The sequence below is a fragment of the Salvelinus namaycush genome, chromosome 18, assembly GCF_016432855.1.
Source record: "Salvelinus namaycush isolate Seneca chromosome 18, SaNama_1.0, whole genome shotgun sequence".
In the NCBI taxonomy this organism is placed as follows: Eukaryota; Metazoa; Chordata; class Actinopteri; order Salmoniformes; family Salmonidae; genus Salvelinus; species Salvelinus namaycush.
The window spans coordinates 34,454,405-34,476,194 of record NC_052324.1 but is presented as its reverse complement, the minus strand read 5'-3'; the positions used below and the strand labels follow the sequence as shown (position 1 = coordinate 34,476,194).

At 44.8% G+C, this 21,790-nt stretch overlaps 1 pseudogene; it reads left to right on the top strand.

Moving 5' to 3' along the window:
• Nucleotides 1–783: 783 nt before the first annotated feature.
• LOC120062926 lies at nt 784–10,506 on the top strand (annotated as a pseudogene).
• The last annotated feature ends 11,284 nt before the right edge of the window (nt 10,507–21,790 follow it).

Sequence of the window (21,790 nt, the reverse complement as noted above, 5' to 3'; positions counted from 1 at the left end):
AGATAGGATCATACTGACAATACAGGTGATTTCAACACAGTTTGGAGGCAGAATATTCTGTCCAGCAAACATTCAGTAAACATTGTTTATTTAATACATTCCTGTGATTTGGCTGTGAGGGACCTTGGGAGTTAGCCTTACAACTCACACAAAATTCGCTGCTCAGTCGGTCACTATGTATTTTAGTCTGAGTCTGCCGTCATTGAAGTCGTTTGTGGTGACGAGGGGCACGAGGAGCATTGTACAAGACAAAGTCATCAGCGATTGATTTGATTTGATTTGGATCGTCTCTAACCAGTCAGAGTATCAAAGCCAATGACACATTTTCAAACGGCCGCTTTACCCACGTGTGTTCTGGCTCCGGCCCAACCCATCGTTCTGGACCCGGAGAAGATACTTAGTGCAGTGGGCCTGAGAACTGGACGTTATCTGACATAATGTTTATTGGAGCCTGGAGACATGCTCAGCGTGTCCGAGAGGTATCCTTGACCACAGTGTTGTTAGAATGGTGGGATGATGTGCGTGTTTATCTCCGAGGTGACAGCATCATGGCCTTGCTCTGAGCTTATATAGAGAAACATACGGCAACTCCCACAGACAGAAACTAAACTCCCCTCGACAACCCAATCATGCTGGTCCTCTCTGTTTTTATTATTCTCTATTTTTCTCTTTAAAACACCTAGAACAAAAACGACAATCTACACAGGTCTTCTGTGTTATATATTTTATATTTTAGCATTCTCCATTTCACTCAGAAACAAAACTACACAAATTTGACAGAAAATGTTGCCTGCAACTTTCAAACTGTGCGCTGGCATCTCCTACCGACATATGAGGAACATGACAGGTTAGTGAATGAGTATGTGAATGACTGCTAGTGTTACACGGTCCAGTGGCCCTGTGTTCATAGTGTGTTCTAAAACTGTATTTTCTGTTGTGTTTTACAAAGAATGTACAGTGGGGCAAAAAGTATTTAGTCAGCCACCAATTGTGCAAGTTCTCCCACTTAAAAAGATGAGAGAGGCCTGTAATTTTCATCATAGGTACACTTCAACTATGACAGACAAAATGAGAGAAAAAAAAAAGTATTTGGTCACCTACAAACAAGCAAGATTTCTGGCTCTCACAGACCTGTAACTTCTTTAAGAGGCTCCTCTGTCCTCCACTCGTTACCTGTATTAATGGCACCTGTTTGAACTTGTTATCAGTATAAAAGACACCTGTCCACAACCTCAAACAGTCACACTCCAAACTCCACTATGGCCAAGACCAAAGAGCTGTCAAAGGACACCAGAAACAAAATTGTAGACCTGCACCAGGCTGGGAAGACTGAATCTGCAATAGGTAAGCAGCTTGGTTTGAAGAAATCAACTGTGGGAGCAATTATTAGGAAATGGAAGACATACAAGACCACTGATAATCTCCCTCGATCTGGGGCTCCACGCAAGATCTCACCCCGTGGGGTCAAAATGATCACAAGAACGGTGAGCAAAAATCCCAGAACCACACGGGGGGACCTAGTGAATGACTGCAGAGAGCTGGGACCAAAGTAACAAAGCCTACCATCAGTAACACACTACGCCGCCAGGGACTCAAATCCTGCAGTGCCAGACGTGTCCCCCTGCTTAAGCCAGTACATGTCCAGGCCCGTCTGAAGTTTGCTAGAGAGCATTTGGATGATCGAGAAGAAGATTGGGAGAATGTCATATGGTCAGATGAAACCAAAATATAACTTTTTGGTAAAAACTCAACTCGTCATGTTTGGAGGACAAAGAATGCTGAGTTGCATCCAAAGAACACCATACCTACTGTGAAGCATGGGGGTGGAAACATCATGCTTTGGGGCTGTTTTTCTGCAAAAGCATTTCAAGGTCCTGGAGTGGCCTAGCCAGTCTCCAGATCTCAACCCCATATAAAATCTTTGGAGGGAGTTGAAAGTCCGTGTTGCCCAGCAACAGCCCCAAAACATCACTGCTCTAGAGGAGATCTGCATGGAGGAATGGGCCAAAATACCAGCAACAGTGTGTGAAAACCTTGTGAAGACTTACAGAAAACGTTTGACCTCTGTCATTGCCAACAAAGGGTATATAACAAAGTATTGAGATAAACTTTTGTTATTGACCAAATACTTATTTTCCACCATAATTTGCAAATAAATTCATTAAAAATCCTACAATGTGATTTTCTGGATTTTTTTTTTCTCATTTTGTCTGTCATAGTTGAAGTGTACCTATGATGAAAATTACAGGCCTCTCTCATCTTTTTAAGTGGGAGAACTTGCACAATTGGTGGCTGACTAAATACTTTTTTGCCCCACTGTATGGAATGATTTGGTATAACAATAATAGATGTTTAGCTGGTACTACAGCTGTCTTCTCTTTCTCCTATTCTCCCTGTCCCAGGTTTGAGGAAGAATGCAATGGTGGCCATTCACCATGAGTTGAACATGCTAGCAGGCCCTGACCCTTGCAACTGGATCAGCCATGTCCGCCGCAGGAGCTCACAATCCAGTCAGTCCTCACCGTCCACTCACTCAAAACACACTTCTTACCTGGTTTTCTTTCTCTCATTCACATATACCCTAATAGGGTCTCTGGTCCACCCAAATGGAATGTTTTTTTGTAGTCTAACTCTAGTGATAAGGTTATTTCTCTGTGGAGAGAAATGGAGCAGATGGGAGACTGGAGCAGATGGGAGACTGGAACCCCAATGTCAAAGAGGTCAAGATGAGACAATCAACATTTTTCAACCATTTCTATTAACAAGGCACGCACTACACTGTAAATCGCTTTGGATTAAAAGTGTCTGCTTAATGGAAACAACAATACACAATACAAAAAGAGAAATTGATTGCATTTGACTAGAAGTCGTCTCATACTTTGGGTTGTTTTGTTCAATGTAAGAGTCCAAATGTGCATTCTCTCATTGAAGAAATGAATATACTGAACAAAAATAGAAACGCAACGAGTTACAGTAGAAGGAAATCAGTCAATTGAAATAAATTCATTAGGTCCCAATCGATGGATTTCACATGTCTGGGAATACAAATATGCTTCTGTTGGTCACAGATACTTAAAAAAAGTAGGGTCGTGGATCAAAAAACCAGTCAGTATCTGGTGTGACCACCATTTACCTCATTCAGTGCGACACATCTGCTTCGCATAGAATTGATCAGGCTGTTGATTGTGGCCTGTGGAATGTTATCTCACTCTTCTTCAATGGCTGTGCAAAGTTAATGGATATTGTCAGGAACTGGAACATGCTGTCTTACATGTCGATCCAGAGCATCCCAAACATGCTCAATGGGTGACAAGTCTGTGGGACATTTTCAGCTTCCAGGAATTGTGTATAGATCGTTGCGACATGGGGCTGTGCATTATCATGCTGAAACATGAGGCGATGGCGGCGGATGAATGGCACGACAATGGGCCTCAAGATCTCACGGTATCTCTGTGCATTCAAATTGCCATCAATAAAATACAATCGTGTTCATTGTCCGTAGCTTATGTCTGCCCACACCATAATCCCACCGCCACCATTGGGCACTCTGTTCACAACGTTGACATCAGCACAGCGCTCGCCCACACAACGCCATACACGTGGTCTACGGTTGTGAGGCCGGTTGAACCTATTGCCAAATTCTCCAAAACGATGTTGGAGGCGGCTTATGGTAGCGAAAATTAACATGAAATTATCTGGCAACAGCTCTGGTGGACATTCCTGCAGTCAACATGCCAATTGCGGCATTTTGTTGTGTGACAAACTGCACATTTTAGAGTGGCCTTTTATTGTCACAAGCACCTGTATAATGACCATGCTGTTTAATCAGTTTATTTATGCCACACCTTTCAGGTGGATGGATTATCTTGGCAAAGGTGAAATGCTCACTTTTTAATTTTAAATTTATTTAACCTTTATTTAACTTGGAAAGTCAGTTAAGAACAAATTCTTATTTAAAATGACGGCCTAACAAAAGACAAAAGACCTCCTGCGGGGACGGGGGATTAAAAATAAAAATATATAAATACAGGACTAAACACACATCACAACAAGAGAGACCGAAGACAACAACATAGCAAGGCAGCAACACATGACAACACAGCATTGTAGCAACACAACATGACAACAACATGGTAGCAACACAACATGGTAGCAGCACAAAACATGGTACAAACATTATTGGGCACAGACAACAGCACAAAGGGCAAGAAGGTAGAGACCACAATACATCACACAAAGCAGCCACAACTGTCAGTAAGAGTGTCCATGATTGAGTCTTTGAATGAAGAGATTGAGATAAAACTGTCCAGTTTGAGCGTTTGTTGCAGCTCGTACCAGTCGCTAGCTGCAGCGAACTGAAAAGACGAGCGCCCTAGGGATGTGTGTGATTTGGGGACCTTTAACAGAATGTGACTGGCAGAACAGGTGGAGGATGAGAGCTGCAGTAGATATCTCAGATAGGGGAGTGAGGCCTAAGAGGGTTTTATAAATAAGCATCAACCCGTGGGTCTTGTGACGGGTATACAGAGATGACCAGTTTACAGAGGAGTATAGAGTGCAGTGATGTGTCCTATAAGGAGGATTGGTGGCAAATCTGATGGCCGAATGGTAAAGAACATCTAGCCGCTCAAGAGCACCCTTACCTGCCGATCTATAAATTATGTCTCTGTAATCTAGCATGGGTAGGATGGTCATCTGAATCAGGGTTAGTTTGGCAGCTGGGGTGAAAAAGGAGTGATTACGATAGAGGAAACCAAGTCTAGATTTAACTTTAGCCTGCTGCTTTGATATGTGCTGAGAGAAGGACAGTGTACTGTCTAGCCATACTCCCAAGTACTTGTATGAGGTGACTACCTCAAGCTCAAAACCCTCAGAGGTAGTAATCACACCTGTGGGGAGAGGGGCATTCTTCTTACGAAACCACATGACCTTTGTTGTTGGATTAAGAAGGCTTTGTTGTAGAGCATTTAACACAAAATCTGGGGAGGGGCCAGCTGAGTATAAGACTGTATCATCTGCATATAAATGGATGAGAGAGCTTCCTACTGCCTGAGCTATGTTGTTGATGTAAATTGAGAAGATCGTGGGGCCTCGGATTGAGCCTTGGGGTACTCCCTTGGTGACAGGCAGTGGCTGAGACAGCAGGTTTTCTGACTTTATACACTGCACTCTTTGAGAGCGGGAGTTAGCAAACCAGGCCAAAGACCCCTCAGAGACACCAATACTCCTTAGCTGGCCCACAAGAATGGAATGGTCTACCGTATCAAAAGCTTTGTCCAAGTCAATAAAAATATAAGCACAACATTGCTTATAATCAAGGGCAATGGTGACATCATTGAGGACCTTTAAGGTTGCAATGACACATCCATAACCTGAGCGGAAACCAGAGAGAATACTATAGACATCAAGAAAGCCAGTCAGTTGATTACTTACAAATTTTTCCAACACTTTTGATAAACAGGGCAAAATAGAAATAGGCCTATAACAGTTATGATCAGCTTGATCTCCCCCTTTAAATTAAAGATGAACCGTGGCTGCCTTCCAAGCAATGGGAGCCTTCCCATAAAGGAGAGACAGGTTAAAAAGATCAGAGATAGGCTTGGAGATGATAGGGGCAGCAACCTTAAAGAAGAAAGGGTCTAAACCATCTGACCCAGATGTATTTTAGGGTCAAGATTCAGGAGCTCCTTTAGCACCTTGGAGTCAGTGACTGCCTGCAGGGAGAAACTTTGTAGCGAGGCAGGGGAAAAAGAGGGAGAAGCATCGGTTGATAGTCGCAGTAGAAGGGGTGGGAGATGAGGAAATGTTGGATGGGCAAGGAGGCATGGCTGAGTCAAATAGGAATCCTGACTTAATGAAGTGGTGATTAAAGAGCTCAGCCATGTGCTTCTTGTCAGTAACAACCACATCATCAACTTTAAGGGACATGGGCAGCTGTTAGGAGGAGGGTTTATTCTCCAGGTCTTTAACCGTTTTCCAGAACTTCTTGGGGCTAGACCCACAGAGAGACAACTGCTCCTTAAAGTAACTAACATTGGCCTTCCAGATAGCCTGAGTGCACTTATTTCTCATTTGCCTGAACGAGATCCAGTCAGCCTGAGTATGCATGTGCCGAGCCTTTCGCCAAATGCAATTCTTGAGGTGGAGTAACTCTGCAAGATCACGGTCGAACCATGGGCTGAACCTGTTTTTAATCCTAATTTTCTTTATGGGGGCGTGTTTGTTAACAATACCACTGAAAATATTTAAAAAAGAAGGTCCAAGAATCAGGATCAAGCTGATTCTAGACCATTTTACAGAGCACAGCTCATGAAGGAAGGCTTGCACATTAAAGTTTTTTGCAAGCGTCTATGACAAATCAGGACTGGTCGTTTCACTGAGCAGCCATTACGAGCACAGGCTGTAAAACAGTGATCACTAAAATCATTACAGAAAACACCAGACAGATACCTAACAGGATTATTTGTGAGGATAACATCAAGAAGAGTAGCCTTTTCTGGGTGTTTGGAGTCATACTTTGTGGGATTGGTAATAATCTGGGAAAGATTTAGGGAGTCCCATTGCTTTAGGACTTGGTCAGATGGTTTAAGCATGTCTCAGTTTAGGTCACCTAGCAGGACAAATTCAGACTTCGTGTAAGGGGCCAGGAGAGAGCTTAGGGCAGGTAGGGTACAGGCCGGTGCTGATGGAGGACGATAGCACCCAGCAACAGTCAACAAAGAGCTATTTGAAAGTTTAATACTTAAAACGAGCAAATCAAATTGTTTGTGGACAGACTTGGTGGAGACAGCCGAGCACTGAAGGTGGTCCTTGGTAAAGATGCCACTCCCCCACCTTTGGAAGATCTGTCTTGCCGAAAAAGGTTATAACCAGAAAGGTTAACATCAGTATTCAAAACACTCTTCCTTAACCACGTCTCAGTAATGACCAACACATCCGGATTGGAGCTGTGAACCCGCACTTTCAATTGATCAATTTTATGTAATAAGCTTCTGGTGTTAACGTGCAGAAAACCCAGGTTTTTACGAGAGCAGAAATCAGTGAAGCAGATATCAGAGCACAAGTCATAATTGGGGCTACAACAGTAGATGGGCCAGGGTGTACATGCACATTTCCAGATATCATCAACAGTAATACAATCAAGGCATGGCATAAGACAGGGAGAGCGCTGCAGTGCTGATTTTTGACATCTGAATATGCTTCAGATTGCAACAAGATCATAACAGGGATGTCACTAACAGGGATATTTACTTTTTATTTATTTAACCTTTATTTAAGTAGGCAAGTAAACACATTTTTGCACAACATTTGAGAGAAATACGCTTTTTGTGCGTATGGAACACTTCTGGGATTGTTTTATTTCAGCTCATGAAACCAACACTTTACATGTTGTGTTTCTATATTTTTGTACAGTGTAGGTTTTTGACTCTCTTCCACCGCCCCTAGATTTTCCAGAAGATAGGTCAGGAGACCATGGTGACCTACGAGGTGTCTGGACCCCATCACTAACAATACATCATAGAAAAATAATATTTGTAATATTATGTTGGACTTCAACATACACTAACACTGATATTCTACACCGTATTGTTGACCTTGTCAGGGCGGAGAACGGACCAACATGTATAGTGATGCGGCCCAGTGCCGATGATCCAAACAAGACCAAGTTCACCTGGTTATTAAGCATAGATTTAAAGGTAAGAAGGCCATTATCAAATCAAATTTATTTTATATAGCCCTTCTTACATCAGCTGATATCTCAAAGTGCTTCCTGGACTTTGACTGTACGTTTTGAATTTTTTTTATGTACCTTGCCTAAAACCCCAAACAGCAAGCAATGCAGGTGTGGAAGCACGGTGGCTAGGAAAAACTCCCTAGAAAGGCCAAAGCCTGGTTCCTCTCTAGGTTTCTTCCTAGGTTATGAGGGGTGGCCAGTCCTCTTCTGGCTGTGCCGGGTGGAAATTATAACAGAACATGGCCAAGATGTTCAAATGTTCATAAATGACCAGCATGGTCAAATAATAATAATCACAGTAGTTGTCGAGGGTGCAGCAAGTCAGCACCTCAGGAATAAATACCAGTTTGCTTTTCATAGCCGATCATTAAGAGTATCTCTACCGCTCCTGCTGTCTCTAGAGAGTTGAAAACAGCAGGTCTGGGACAGGTAGCACGTCCGGTGAACAGGTCAGTGTTCCATAGCCGCAGGCAGAACAGTTGAAACTGGAGCAGCAGCACGGCCAGGTGGACTGGGGACAGCAAGGAGTCATCATGCCAGGTAGTCCTGAGGCATGGTCCTAGTGCTCAGGTCCTCCTCCGAGAGGGAAAGAAAGAGCGAATTAGAGAGAGCATACTTAAATTCACACAAACTGACCCTAGCCCCCCGACACATAAACTACTGCAGCATAAATACTGGAGGCTGAGACAGGAGGGGTCAGGAAACACTGTGGCCCCCTCCGATGATACCCCCGGACAGGGCCAAACAGGAAGGATATAACCCCACCCACTTTGCCAAAGCACAGCCCCCACACCACTAGAGGGATATCTTCAACCACCAACTTACCATCCTGAGACAAGGCCGAGTATAGCCCACCAAGATCTCCGCCACGGCACAACCCAAGGGGGGGCGCCAACCCAGACAGGAAGATCACGTCAGTGACTCAACCCAGTCAAGTGACGCACCCCTCCTAGGGACGGCATGAAAGAGCACCAATAAGCCAGTGACTCAGCCCCTGTAATAGGGTTAGAGGCAGAGAATCCCAGTGGAGAGAGGGGAACCGGCCAGGCAGAGACAGCAAGGGCGGTTTGTTGCTCCAGAGCCTTTCCGTTCACCTTCACACTCCTGGGCCAGAATACACTCAATCATATGACCCACGGAAGAGATGAGTCTTCAATAAAGACTTAAAGGTTGAGACCGAGTCTGTGTCTCGCACATGGGTAGGCAGACCATTCCATAAAAATGGAGCTCTATAGGAAAAAGCCCTGCCTCCAGCTGTTTGCTTAGAAATTCTAGGGACAATTAGGAGGCCTGCGTCTTGTGACCATAGCGTACGTGTAGGTATGTACGGCAGGACCAAATCGGAAAGATAGGTAGGAGCAAGCCCATGTAATGCTTTGTAGGTTAGCAGTAAAACCTTGAAATCAGCCCTTGCCTTAACAGGAAGCCAGTGTAGAGAGGCTAGCACTGGAGTAATATGATCAAACTTTTGGGTTCTAGTCAGGATTCTAGCAGCCATATTTAGCACTAACTGAAGTTTATTTTGTGCTTTATCCGGGTAGCCGGAAAGTAGAGCATTGCAATAGTCTAACCTAGAAGTAACAAAAGCATGGATTAATTTTTCTGCATCATTTTTGGACAGAAAGTTTTTGATTTTTGCAATGTTACGTAGATGGAAAAAAAGCTGTCCTTGAAACAGTCTTGGTATGTTCGTCAAAAGAGAGATCAGGGTCCAGAGTAACGCCGAGGTCCTTCACAGTTTTATTTGAGACGACTGTACAACCATCAAGACTAATTGTCAGATTTAACAGAAGATCTCTTTGTTTCTTGGGACCTAGAACAAGCATCTCTGTTTTGTCCGAGTTTAAACGTAGAAAGTTTTCAGCCATCCACTTCCTTATGTCTGAAACACAGGCTTCTAGCGAGGGCAATTTTGGGGCTTCACCATGTTTCATTGAAATGTACAGCTGTGTGTCATCCGCATAGCAGTGAAAGTTAACATTATGTTTTCGAATGACATCCCCAAGAGGTATGCATCTCATCACTATGGCTAGACAGATACAACTGTAACTATATTGTTTGACTTTCAGCCTCTGCTAGAAGCATTTTCATCAAATCCTTTCTGGAACTTATTGCCTCATAGATACTGTTTGTCCTTTTAACACAGTAACTGTCTAACTTTGATGGTTGAAGGTTATGGGTGATAATGGTTGTATTGACAACCCTGAGCCCTAGATTCAGTCAGTTCAGCGTTAGCCTGCGATAACCTGTACCTGCATAGCAGATCATTGTTTTTATTTAGGTGATATGTCGGAGGTGTAACTGCGTTATCGGTGAGCGGATGATGTGGTCATTGGCCCGAAGACACACCCGTTCCACTTGTGCTAGAAGTTGAAAATGAATAAGTGTAGGCTATATAGAAATAATGAAACTCAAATGACATGTAATCAGTTACTCCTCAACCCTGCCTATGGCAATGTCCGCGATAGGTATAACGCTGGAAGCCGCTTGTGAATTCCACTTCTGACACCGTCATAACAACAGCTATGTGGGAGTCTGGTAGCGCGAATCTGATTGAATCTAGCCCTTAGATACTGTTTTTCATTGTGTCTCTCTCCCTGTTTCACCCTGTCCCTCTCCCTGTTTCAACCTGTCTCTTTCCCTCACAGGGTTGGATCCCAAAGACCATCATAAACAAAGTGCTCTCTCAGACACAAGTGGATTTTGCCAACCACCTGAGGCAGAGGATGGCCAGCAACATTGATTCCATGGAGATTGTGCCAGCCTGCTGACACACCATCTGTTGTGCCCTCTGACCTTTCGAATGGCGTGCACAACAATGGCAGGCCACCAAATGGACAGCTCCGCCCAGTCCTTAGGACAGAATTGGAGTACAATTGAGTGAAGCCTTGTTCTTCTGAACCCTGGCTCCATTAACAGTCTAAAGTGGCTCTCTCCCCATGTCCTTCTCTTCATACCAATCTCAAAGAACTGGTCTATATCCTCACCTAACCTGTTCACACACAAATCCAGATGAAGAGGAGAGACTAGGGAAGGACACTTAAGAGTAGATGTGCCTATTTTACACAGCACACACCCTCTTCTCAAAACATACACACATTCCCCTTTACCACGGAGTCTGTGATCCAAATAACCTTTTATCCAGCCATAGCACACATTGTTATTGTACCTTCAATGTGAAGTGTTATTTAAACATTATATTTATTGTAAAACAATGTCATTGCATTACACTGGGTTAGGATGACTGCCAAGTGAATAAATTATTCCAACATCATTAAAATGTACAAGGATTTTTCTTGTACTATTATTTAAAGACATCTTGACGATTGTAACATGTCTCACTTGACAAAATGTGGAAAAGCACTTACCAATCAAAACACTGCAGTACTGTGAGCCTGGGCCTGGGCCTTCAGTACATTCCCTGGGATCAACTTACCAATCAAAACACTGCAGTACTGTGAGCCTGGGCCTGGGCCTTCAGTACATTCCCTGGGATCAACTTACCAATCAAAACACTGCAGTACTGTGAGCCTGGGCCTGGGCCTTCAGTACATTCCCTGGGATCAAGTCAACAGCACAACTAAAGCCAAAGGGGAAGTCTGCCCTCTGTTAATGTCAACTTTGTAAAATCTTCCCATGATGTACAGACGTGGTTCTCAATCCTGGTCCTGGGGACCCAAAGGGGTGCATATTTTAGTTTCTTCCTTAGCTCTCCACACCTGATTCAAATCCTCAAAGCTTAAAGCATTGATGATGAGTTGATGATTTGAATCAGGTGTGTAGTGCTAGGGCAAAAACTAAAATGTGCACCCCTTTGGGTCCCCAGGACCAGGATTCAGAACCACTGATGTATAGTTTTAATTGTTCCACAAAGTTCTGTAACTTTCTAGGATATGGTTACTTCACTCTGAGGGAAAAGGGCTTTCGGGGAGAAAAAGGGGCAGTGGGTTTGTCAGAGAGACAGGTTTTCCTTGAATACAAGTTAATGGCCGTGTTCGAGAGGATCAAACCTGAAATGTATCATGGGTAAATTGTGAGTGACTGACTGATCTACACATAATAATGAGTAGTTATTTATGTTGCAAGGTTCTTTGTAGTTCAGCCAGTAGGCAGTCGCCTGCACTGTCTGCTGCAATGTCAAACGCTCCCAGCGTCTTCTAAGATTAGCCTACAGATGCAGTCTTTTTAATTGCACTCTTTAAAGCGTAGCACAGCATGCTGCACAGCACAGCATGCCTCACTTGCAAATCTATGAAAGGCAGACACAAAATAATTTCATTTGGATGGAGAAATATGTTTTTTTATCGGTAAAGGATGTTTTCTGAACTAGAGTAACAGCTAACATTGAAGTAATGAGCCAAATCTAACATGAAAATTACAGAGCAGTGCATGATTGTCATAGCTAACATTGGGATATTCTTAGCAGCTGTTTAAACTCTAAACTGTAAACACTTCTCAGGCAATTAAGCTCATAGCAGAAATGTTGGCTGTTGCATACACAGATTATTTGAGGATTGTGAATAGTTAAATTAAGAGGTCTGGTTTCTGTTTTGTAAAATGAATGTATTGGAACCATGTTTAGAGGCATAATAACTGACGTTTGCATGAAATCCTTCACAGTTGAGTACAAGCAGATGTGGACAATAGTCTTCAAGCCACTCCAAGGCCTTGGTCTATACCAGAGCTCTCCAACCCTGTTCCTGTAGAGCTACTTCCTAGGTTTTCAGTCCAACCCTAATCTAGTGCAACTGATTCTAATAAATAGCTGGTTGATAAGATGAATCAGCTAAGTCAAATCACATTTTATTGGTCGCGTACACATATTTTGCAGATGTTATCGCAGGTGCAGCGAAATGCTGATTATTCCCAGCCGCGTCCTCAGAGCATGCGCAGACCAGCTGGCTGGTGTGTTTACGGACATATTCAATCAATCCTTATCCCAGTCTGCAGTTCCCACATGCTTCAAGAGGGCCACCATTGTTCCTGTTCCCAAGAAAGCTAAGGTAACTGAGCTAAACGACTACCGCCCCGTAGCACTCACTTCCGTCATCATGAAGTGCTTTGAGAGACTAGTCAAGGACCATATCACCTCCACCCTACCTGACACCCTAGACCCACTCCAATTTGCTTACCGACCCAATAGGTCCACAGACGACGCAATCACAACCACACTGCACACTGCCCTAACCCATCTGGACAAGAGGAATACCTATGTGAGAATGCTGTTCATCGACTACAGCTCAGCATTTAACACCATAGTACCCTCCAAACTCGTCATCAAGCTCGAGACCCTGGGTATCGACCCCGCCCTGTGCAACTGGGTACTGGACTTCCTGACGGGCCGCCCTCAGGTGGTGAGGGTAGGTAACAACATCTCCACCCCGCTGATCCTCAACACTGGGGCCCCACAAGGGTGCGTTCTGAGCCCTCTCCTGTACTCCCTGTTCACCCACGACTGCGTGGCCATGCACGCCTCCAACTCAATCATCAAGTTTGCAGACGACACTACAGTGGTAGGCTTGATTACCAACAACGACGAGACGGCCTACAGAGGGGAGGTGAAGGCCCTCGGAGTGTGCTGTCAGGAAAATAACCTCACACTCAACGTCAACAAAACAAAGGAGATGATTGTGGACTTCAGGAAACAGCAGAGGGAGCACCCCCCCTATCCACATCGACGGGACAGTAGTGGAGAGGGTAGTAAGTTTTAAGTTCCTCGGTGTACAACATCACGGACAAACTGAATTGGTCCACCCACAGAGACAACGTTGTGAAGAAGGGGCAGCAGCGCCTCTTCAACCTCAGGAGGCTGAAGAAATTCGGCTTGTCACCAAAAGTACTCACAAACTTCTACAGATGCACAATCGAGAGCATCCTGTCGGGCTGTATCACCGCCTGGTACGGCAACTGCTCCGCCCACAACCGTAAGGCTCTCCAGAGGGTAGTGAGGTCTGCACAACGCATCACCGGGGGCAAACTACCTGCCCTCCAGGACACCTACACCACCCGATGTCACAGGAAGGCCATAAAGATCATCAAGGACAACAACCACCCGAGCCACTGCCTGTTCACCCCGCTATCATCCAGAAGGCGAGGTCAGTACAGGTGCATCAAAGCAGGGACCGAGAGACTGAAAAACAGCTTCTATCTCAAGGCCATCAGACTGTTAAACAGCCACCACTAACATTTAGTGGCCGCTGCCAATATACTGACTCAACTCCAGCCACTTTAATAATGGGAATTGATGGAAATGTATGTAAAAATGTATCACTAGCCACTTTAAACAATGCCACTTAATATAATGTTTACATACCCTACATTACTCATCTCATATGTATATGTATATACTGTACTCTATATTATCTACTGCATCTTGCCATCTTTATGTAATACATGTATCACTAGCCACTTTGAACTATGCCACTTTATGTTAGTATACCCTACATTACTCATCTCATATGTATATACTGTACTTTATACCATTTACTGCATCTTGCCTATGCCGTTCTGTACCATCACTCATTCATATATCTTTATGTACATATTCTTTATCCCTTTACACTTGTGTGTGTATAAGGCAGTAGTTGTGGAATTGTTAGGTTAGATTACTCGTTGGTTATTACTGCATTGTCGGAACTAGAAGCACAAGCATTTCGCTACACTCGCATTAACATCTGCTAACCATGTGTATGTGACAAATAAAATTTGATTTGATTTGATTGATTGATTTGATTTGATTTGATGCTTATGTTTCTAGCTCCAACATTGCAGTAATACCTAACAATACAAAACAATACACACAAATATTAAAAAATTAAAAAATGAAGACATTTCATAACAAGTAATGTCAGAGTCCAGAATATATACAGTGCATTCGGAAAGTATTCAGACCCCTTCCCATTTTCCACATTTTGTTACGTTACAGCCTTATTATAAAATTGATTAGATCAAACATTTTCCTCACGCAATAACCCATAATGACCAAGCAAAAACAGGTTCAATTTTTTTTATACAAATGTATTAAAAAAATAATAATAATGAAATCCCTTATTTACATAAGTATTCAGACCCTTGAGCTCAGGTGCATCCTGTTTCTACAACTTGATTGGCCACCTGTGGTAAATTCAATTGATTGGACATGATTTGGAAAGGCACACACCTGTTTATATGAAGTCCCACAGTTGACAGTGCATGTCAGAGCAAAAACCAAGCCATGAGGTCGAAGGAATTGTCCGTAGAGCTCTGAGACAGGATTGTGTTGAGGCACAGATCTGGGGAAGGGTACCAAAAGATTTCTGCAGCATTGAAGGTCCCCAAGAGCACAGTGGCCTCCACCAAGACTCTTCCAAGAGCTGGCCACCTGGCCAAACTGAGAAATCGGGTGAGAAGGGCCTTGGTCAGGAAGGTGACCAAGAACCCGATGGTCACTCTGACAGAGCTCCAGAGTTCCTCTGTGGAGGTGGGAGAACCTTCCAGAAGGACAACCATCTCTGCATCACTCCACCAATCAGGCCTTTATGGTAAAGTGGCCAGATGGAAGCCACTCCTCAGTAAAAGGCACAATACAGTTGCTTGGAGTTTGCCAAAAGGCACCGAAATGACCAGATTCTCTGGTCTGATGAAACCAAGATTGAACTCTTTGGCCTGAATGCCAAGAGTCACGTCTGGAGGAAACCTAGCACCATCCCTACGGTGAAGCATATTCTCCCAGCACAGAGTACTACCCCCTCATTGAAATGAAGGATACATTTACCCAGCTGGAGGTAAGGCAGGTGGAGCTGAAACAGCAGGTGAACACACTCCAGTTAGCACAGACCCAGACAACAGTCCAGCACAACAACACCCCCTTAACCAGACCCGGAGAGCTGGAGGTGGAGAGAGACATATCTGCGCTCTGGACTGTGGTGAGACAACTTCAACAATATAAAAAGCAAGAGCAGGAGAAGAACAGAGCACTAGAGGAGAGGATCAGACTGCTGGAGGAGAGGTTGAGGGGGATGGTGTGTGACAGTGAACAACCCACTAGAGAGGTGGCCACCCCCACAGAGAAGCCAGCAGAACAGCCCACCTCAGCTCCCGACAAAAGTCTCGACACCACAGCAGAACAGTCCACACCAGACCCTGATCATAGCCTCGACATTACAGCAGAACAGACAAATTAAGAACCCCAAGCCCAGGGGATCTCACCCCCCCCCCCCCCCCCCCCCAGCGCGCCCTAGACCTTCTGTTTGAGGACCAACTAGGTTCACCTAGCCACATAATAATACACACAGGCACAAACGACCTGAGAACACAGCAGGAAAGGGTGGCCACACCACTGAAGGGAGTGATTGAAAAAGCTTCTTCTACTTTCCCCAATGCACAAGTGGTTATCTCCACCCTGCTACCACGAAAAGACTTCCACCCTGCTACCATACAGCGGGTAAACACAAGTATTTCCCGTGACTGTGCCTCAAAACCAAATGTGGCCCACCACTCCACCCTGGACTTGAACAGCCTCTATGACCAGGTCCACCTACACAAGGCAGCAGTGCCCACCTTCGCCCGGACTCTAAAGGACATCGCTCTCAAACGCAGCCCCAAAACTTCACAACGGAAGAAACAGATCAATAGACACCCCACCCAGACCAGCGAGACACTCTTCCAGACCTGCTGGACCCCTCCCTGGACCTACACATAGAGGACCCACACCGAGAGGACCTACATCCAGACCACAACACCACCAGCCATATACACACCCCCACCCCAACCAATCAACACCCCCCCAAGTCAACCATGCTCACACCCAATTTAGGACCTCTCAGATCAGACGTATGCCCCTCCTGCCCACCCCATGCACCTCACCCCCACAAAGAGGGCCTCAACATGGAAGTCACACATACGCCCAGACCGTGAGCGGGCAAACAGGCCCAACCCCCACTCTTACACTAGCCCAAGCCAATGGCATGTACCAGAAGCTCAGCAGGTTCTGCTCACACTTACTGGCCTGAGGCCAAACCACACGAGCAACAACATTGGATACTTTATGGAACACAAAGCCCTCACTATCTCATCCTGGAATATCCAAGGCCTGAGATCATCTGCCTTTGGCCTAAAGAGCAGGAACCTGGACTTCATCAAAGAAATCGGAAATACAGACATTGTCATCCTACAAGAAACCTGGTATAGAGGAGATGGACCCACTGGTTGCCCTCTAGGTTACAGAGAGTTGGTAGTCCCATCCACCAAACTACCAGGTGTGAAACAGGGAAGGGACTCAGGGGGTATGCTAATTTGGTATAGAGCAGACCTAACTCCATGAAATTAATCAAAACAGGAACATTTTACATTTGGCTAGAAATTCAAAAGGAAATGATCTTAACAGAGAAAAATGTCCTCATGTGTGCTACCTATATCCCCCACTAGAATCCCCATACTTTAATGAAGACAGCTTCTCCATCCTGAAGGGGGAAATCACTCATTTCCAGGCCCAGGGACATGTACTAGTCTGTGGCGACCTAAATGTCAGAACCGTCAGAATATGCCCCCCTAGGCACAACTATGACAACATAACCAACAAAAACGGGTCACAACTCCTGCAGCTCTGTCGCACGCTGGGTATGTACATAGTCAATGGTAGGCTTCGAGGGGACACCTATGGTAGGTACACCTATAACTCATCTCTTGGCAGTAGTACTGTAGACTACTTTATCACTGACCTTAACCCAGAGTCTCTCAGAGCGTTCACTGTCAGCCCACTGACACCCCTATCAGACCATAGCGGCGCAATACAGAGCAATACTCAATCATGAGGCATCAAAGCCACAGAAACTGAGTAATATTAAGAAATGCTATAGATGGAAGGAATGTAGTTTGGAAACCTACCAAAAAACAATTAGGCAACAACAAATTCAATCCCTTTTAGACAACTTCCTGGACAAAATGTTCCACTGTAATAGTGAAAGTGTGAACTTGGCAGTATAGTATATTTGACCTCTCAGCTTTCCTATCAAATCTAAAAATCTCAAAGAGAAAACTGAAGAAAATGAACAACAATGACAAATGGTTTGATGATCGATTCAAAATTATTTGATTTCTCCATACCGACTCTCATCAGGAAAACTGCCACGAACTGCTCAAAGGTCAGACCTGCCAATATACAATTGTTCTGTGCATCAGAGCATATATAGCTCCAACTCCAATCTTCTGTTTTAAATGTTTCAGTTTTTGATAAAAGTCAATCTGAGGTTGCCAGTGCAACCCTCTCGTAACCAAAATCAGTCAGAGCAATGATTAATACATTTGAGACAAGGCACTTTTAGTATGCGTTTCGATAGCAGGCTCGTTAGCTTAGCTCACCCCCTCGCTATCACCTACGTGTAACAGTTTTGGTACAGTATTCTCTGAAGAAATCTGAAGAGCTTAAATTATTAGGAAATAAAATGATACAACAAAATATTAAATTGCAATGCTTTCCAAGTGTCCATTTGGTTTCTGTAGCCCCCTATCCGCGCATTCACATCACATGTGATGACTAACAGCCAGGTCTTGGTGTTTAATAGCAACTTCCTACGGTGAAGCATAAATTACAAGATGGCGCCGAAGAACATTGCTGACGTTTTACATTGGATTTTTTTGCGTTTTGTGTAACTTATTTTTTAAACTTATTGTGTACATAATGTTGCTGCTACCGTCTCTTATGACCGAAAATAACTTCTGGACATCAGAAAAGCAATTACTCACCACGGACTGGAGGAAACTTTTCCTTTAACGAGTCTGACAAGAAGGATATCCTGCTTTCACTGGAACAGTCCCAGATCCACGCCTTTTGCGTGAAGAAAAGACGGGAAAAGGGGACACAGATCGGGGATCCTTCTGAGAAGCAGGAGGCGAGCAAGTAAACTCCCATTGCATTCCTCCCAATTCTCCTTACTAACGTGCAATCGTTAGAAAATAAAATTGATGACCTTATATTAAGATTATCCTACCAACGGGACATTAAAAACTGTAACATCTTATGTTTCACCGAGACGTGGCTGAACGAAGAAACAGACAATATAGAGCTGGCGGGATTTTCCATGCACCGGCAGAACAGAGACATTACCTCTGGTAAAACGAGGGGCGGGGGTGTGTGTCTTTTTGTCAATTACAGCTGGTGCACGATGTCTAATATTAAAGAAGTCTCGAGGTATTGCTCGCCTGAGGTAGAGTACCTTATGATAAGTTGTCGACCACACTATCTCCCAAGAGAGTTCTCATCTGTATTATTCGTAGCCATCTATTTAATCAAATCAAATCAAATTTATTTATATAGCCCTTCTTACATCAGCTGATATCTCAAAGTGCTGTACAGAAACCCAGCCTAAAACCCCAAACAGCAAGCAATGCAGGTGTAGAAGCACAGTGGCTAGGAAAAACTCCCTAGAAAGGCCAAAACCTAGGAAGAAACCTAGAGAGGAACCAGGCTATGAGGGGTGGCCAGTCCTCTTCTGACTGTGCCGGGTGGAGATTATAACAGAACATGGCCAAGATGTTCAAATGTTCATAAATTACCAGCATGGTCAAATAATAATAATCACAGTAGTTGTCGAGGGTGCAGCAAGTCAGCACCTCAGGAGTAAATGTCAGTTGGCTTTTCATAGCCGATCATTAAGAGTATCTCTACCACTCCTGCAGTCTCTAGAGAGTTGAAAACAGCAGGTCTGGGACAGGTAGCATGTCCGGTGAACAGGTCAGGGTTCCATAGCCGCAGGCAGAACAGTTGAAACTGGAGCAGCAGCACAGCCAGGTGGACTGGGGACAGCAAGAAGTCATCATGCCAGGTAGTCCTGAGGCATGGTCCTAGCCGCAGGCAGAACAGTTTACCACCACAAAGCGAAGCTGGCACTAAGACCGCTCTCAACCAACTCTATAAGGCCATAAGCAAAGAAGAAAATGCTCACCCAGGAGCGACGCTCCTAGTGGCCGGGGACTTTAATGCAGGCAAACTTAAATCAGTTTTACCAAATTTTTACCAGCATGTCACATGTGCACACAGGGGAAAAAAATCCTAGACCACCTTGACTCCACACACAGAGATGCATACCAAGCTCTCCATGGCCCTCCGTTTGGCAAATCTGACCACAATGCTATCCTCCTGATTCCTGCTTACAAGCAAAAACTAAAGCAGGAAGTACCAGTGACTCGCTCAATATGGAATCTGATCACAATTCTGTCCTCCTGATTTCTGCATACAAGCAAAACTAAAGCAGGAAGTACCAGTGAATCGCTCAATACGGAAGTGGTCAGATGACGCGGATGCTACACTACAGGACTGTTTTGCTAGCACAGACTGGAATATGTTCCGGGATTCATCCAATGGCATTGAGGAATACACCACATCAGTCATCGGCTTCATCAATATGTGCATCGATGACGTCGTCCCCACAGTGACTGTACGTTCATACCAAAACCAGAAGCCACGGATTACAGGCAACATTCGCACTGAGCTAAAGGGTAGAGCTACCGCTTTCAAGGTGCGGGACTCTAACCCGGGAGCTTACAAGAAATCCTGCTATGCCCTGCGACGAACCATCAAACAGGCAAAGCCTCAATACAGGGCTAAGATTGAATCATACTACACCGGCTCCGACGCTCGTCTTATGTGGCAGGGCTTGCAAACTGTTACAGACTACAAAGGGGAGCACAGCCGCGAGCTGCCCAGTGACAGGAGCGTACCAGACGAGCTAAATCACTTATATGCTCGCTTCGAGGCAAGCAACACTGAGGCATGCATGAGAGCATCAGCTGTTTCGGACGACAGTGTGATCACGCTCTTCGTAGCCGACATGAGTAAGACCTTTAAACAGGTCAACATTCACAAGGCTGCGGGGCCAGATGGATTACCAGGACGTGTGCTCCGGGCATGTGCTGACCAACTGGCAGGTGTCTTCACTGACATTTTCAACATGTTCCTGATTCAGTCTGTAATACCAACATGTTTTAAGCAGACCACCATAGTCCCTGTGCCCAAGAACACAAAGGCAACCTGCCTAAATGACTACAGACCTGTAGCACTCACGTACGTAGCCATGAAGTGCTTTGAAAGGTTGGTAATGGCTCACATCAACACCATAAACCATAAACCCTATACCCACTCCAATTTGCATACCGCCCAAACAGATCCACAGATGATGCAATCTCTATTGCACTCCACACTGCCCTTTCCCACCTGGACAAAAGGAACACTTATGTGAGATTACTATTCATTGACAACAGCTCAGCGTTCAACACTATAGTGCCCTCAAAGCTCATCACTAAACTAAGGATCCTGGGATTAAACACCTCCCTCTGCAACTGGATCCTGGACTTCCTGATGGGCCGACCCCAGGTGGTGAGGGTAGGTAGCAACACATCTGCCACGCTGATCCTCAACACTGGAGCCCCCCAAGGGCGCGTGCAGTCCCCTCCTGTACTCCCTGTTCACCCACGACTGCATGGCCAAGCACGACTCCAACACCATCATTAAGTTTGCTGACGACACAACAGTGGTAGGCCTGATCACCGACAACGACGAGACAGCCTATAGGGACCGGGGGGTGCCAGAATAAAAACCTATCCCTCAAAGTAATCAAGAGTAAGGAGATAATTGTGGACTACAGGAAAAGGAGGACCGAGCACGCCCCCATTCTCATCGACGGGGCTGTAGTGGAGCAGGTTGAGAGCCTCAAGTTCCTTGGTGTCCACATCAACAACAAACTAGAATGGTCCAAACACACTAAGATAGTCGTGAAGAGGGCACGACAAAGCCTATTCCCCCTCAGGAAACTAAAAAGACTTGGCATGGGTCCTGAGATCCTCAAAAGGTTCTACAGCGGCACCATCGAGAGCATCCTGACCGGTTGCATCACCGCCTGGTACGGCAATTGCTCGGCATTTGACCGTAAGGTGCTACAGAGGTAGCATAGTCACTTTATCTATATCTACATGTACATACTACCTCAATCAGCCTGACTAACCGGTGTCTGCATGTAGCTACTTTTATAGCCTCGCTACTGTATATAGCCTGTCTTTTTACTGTTGTTTTATTTCTTGACT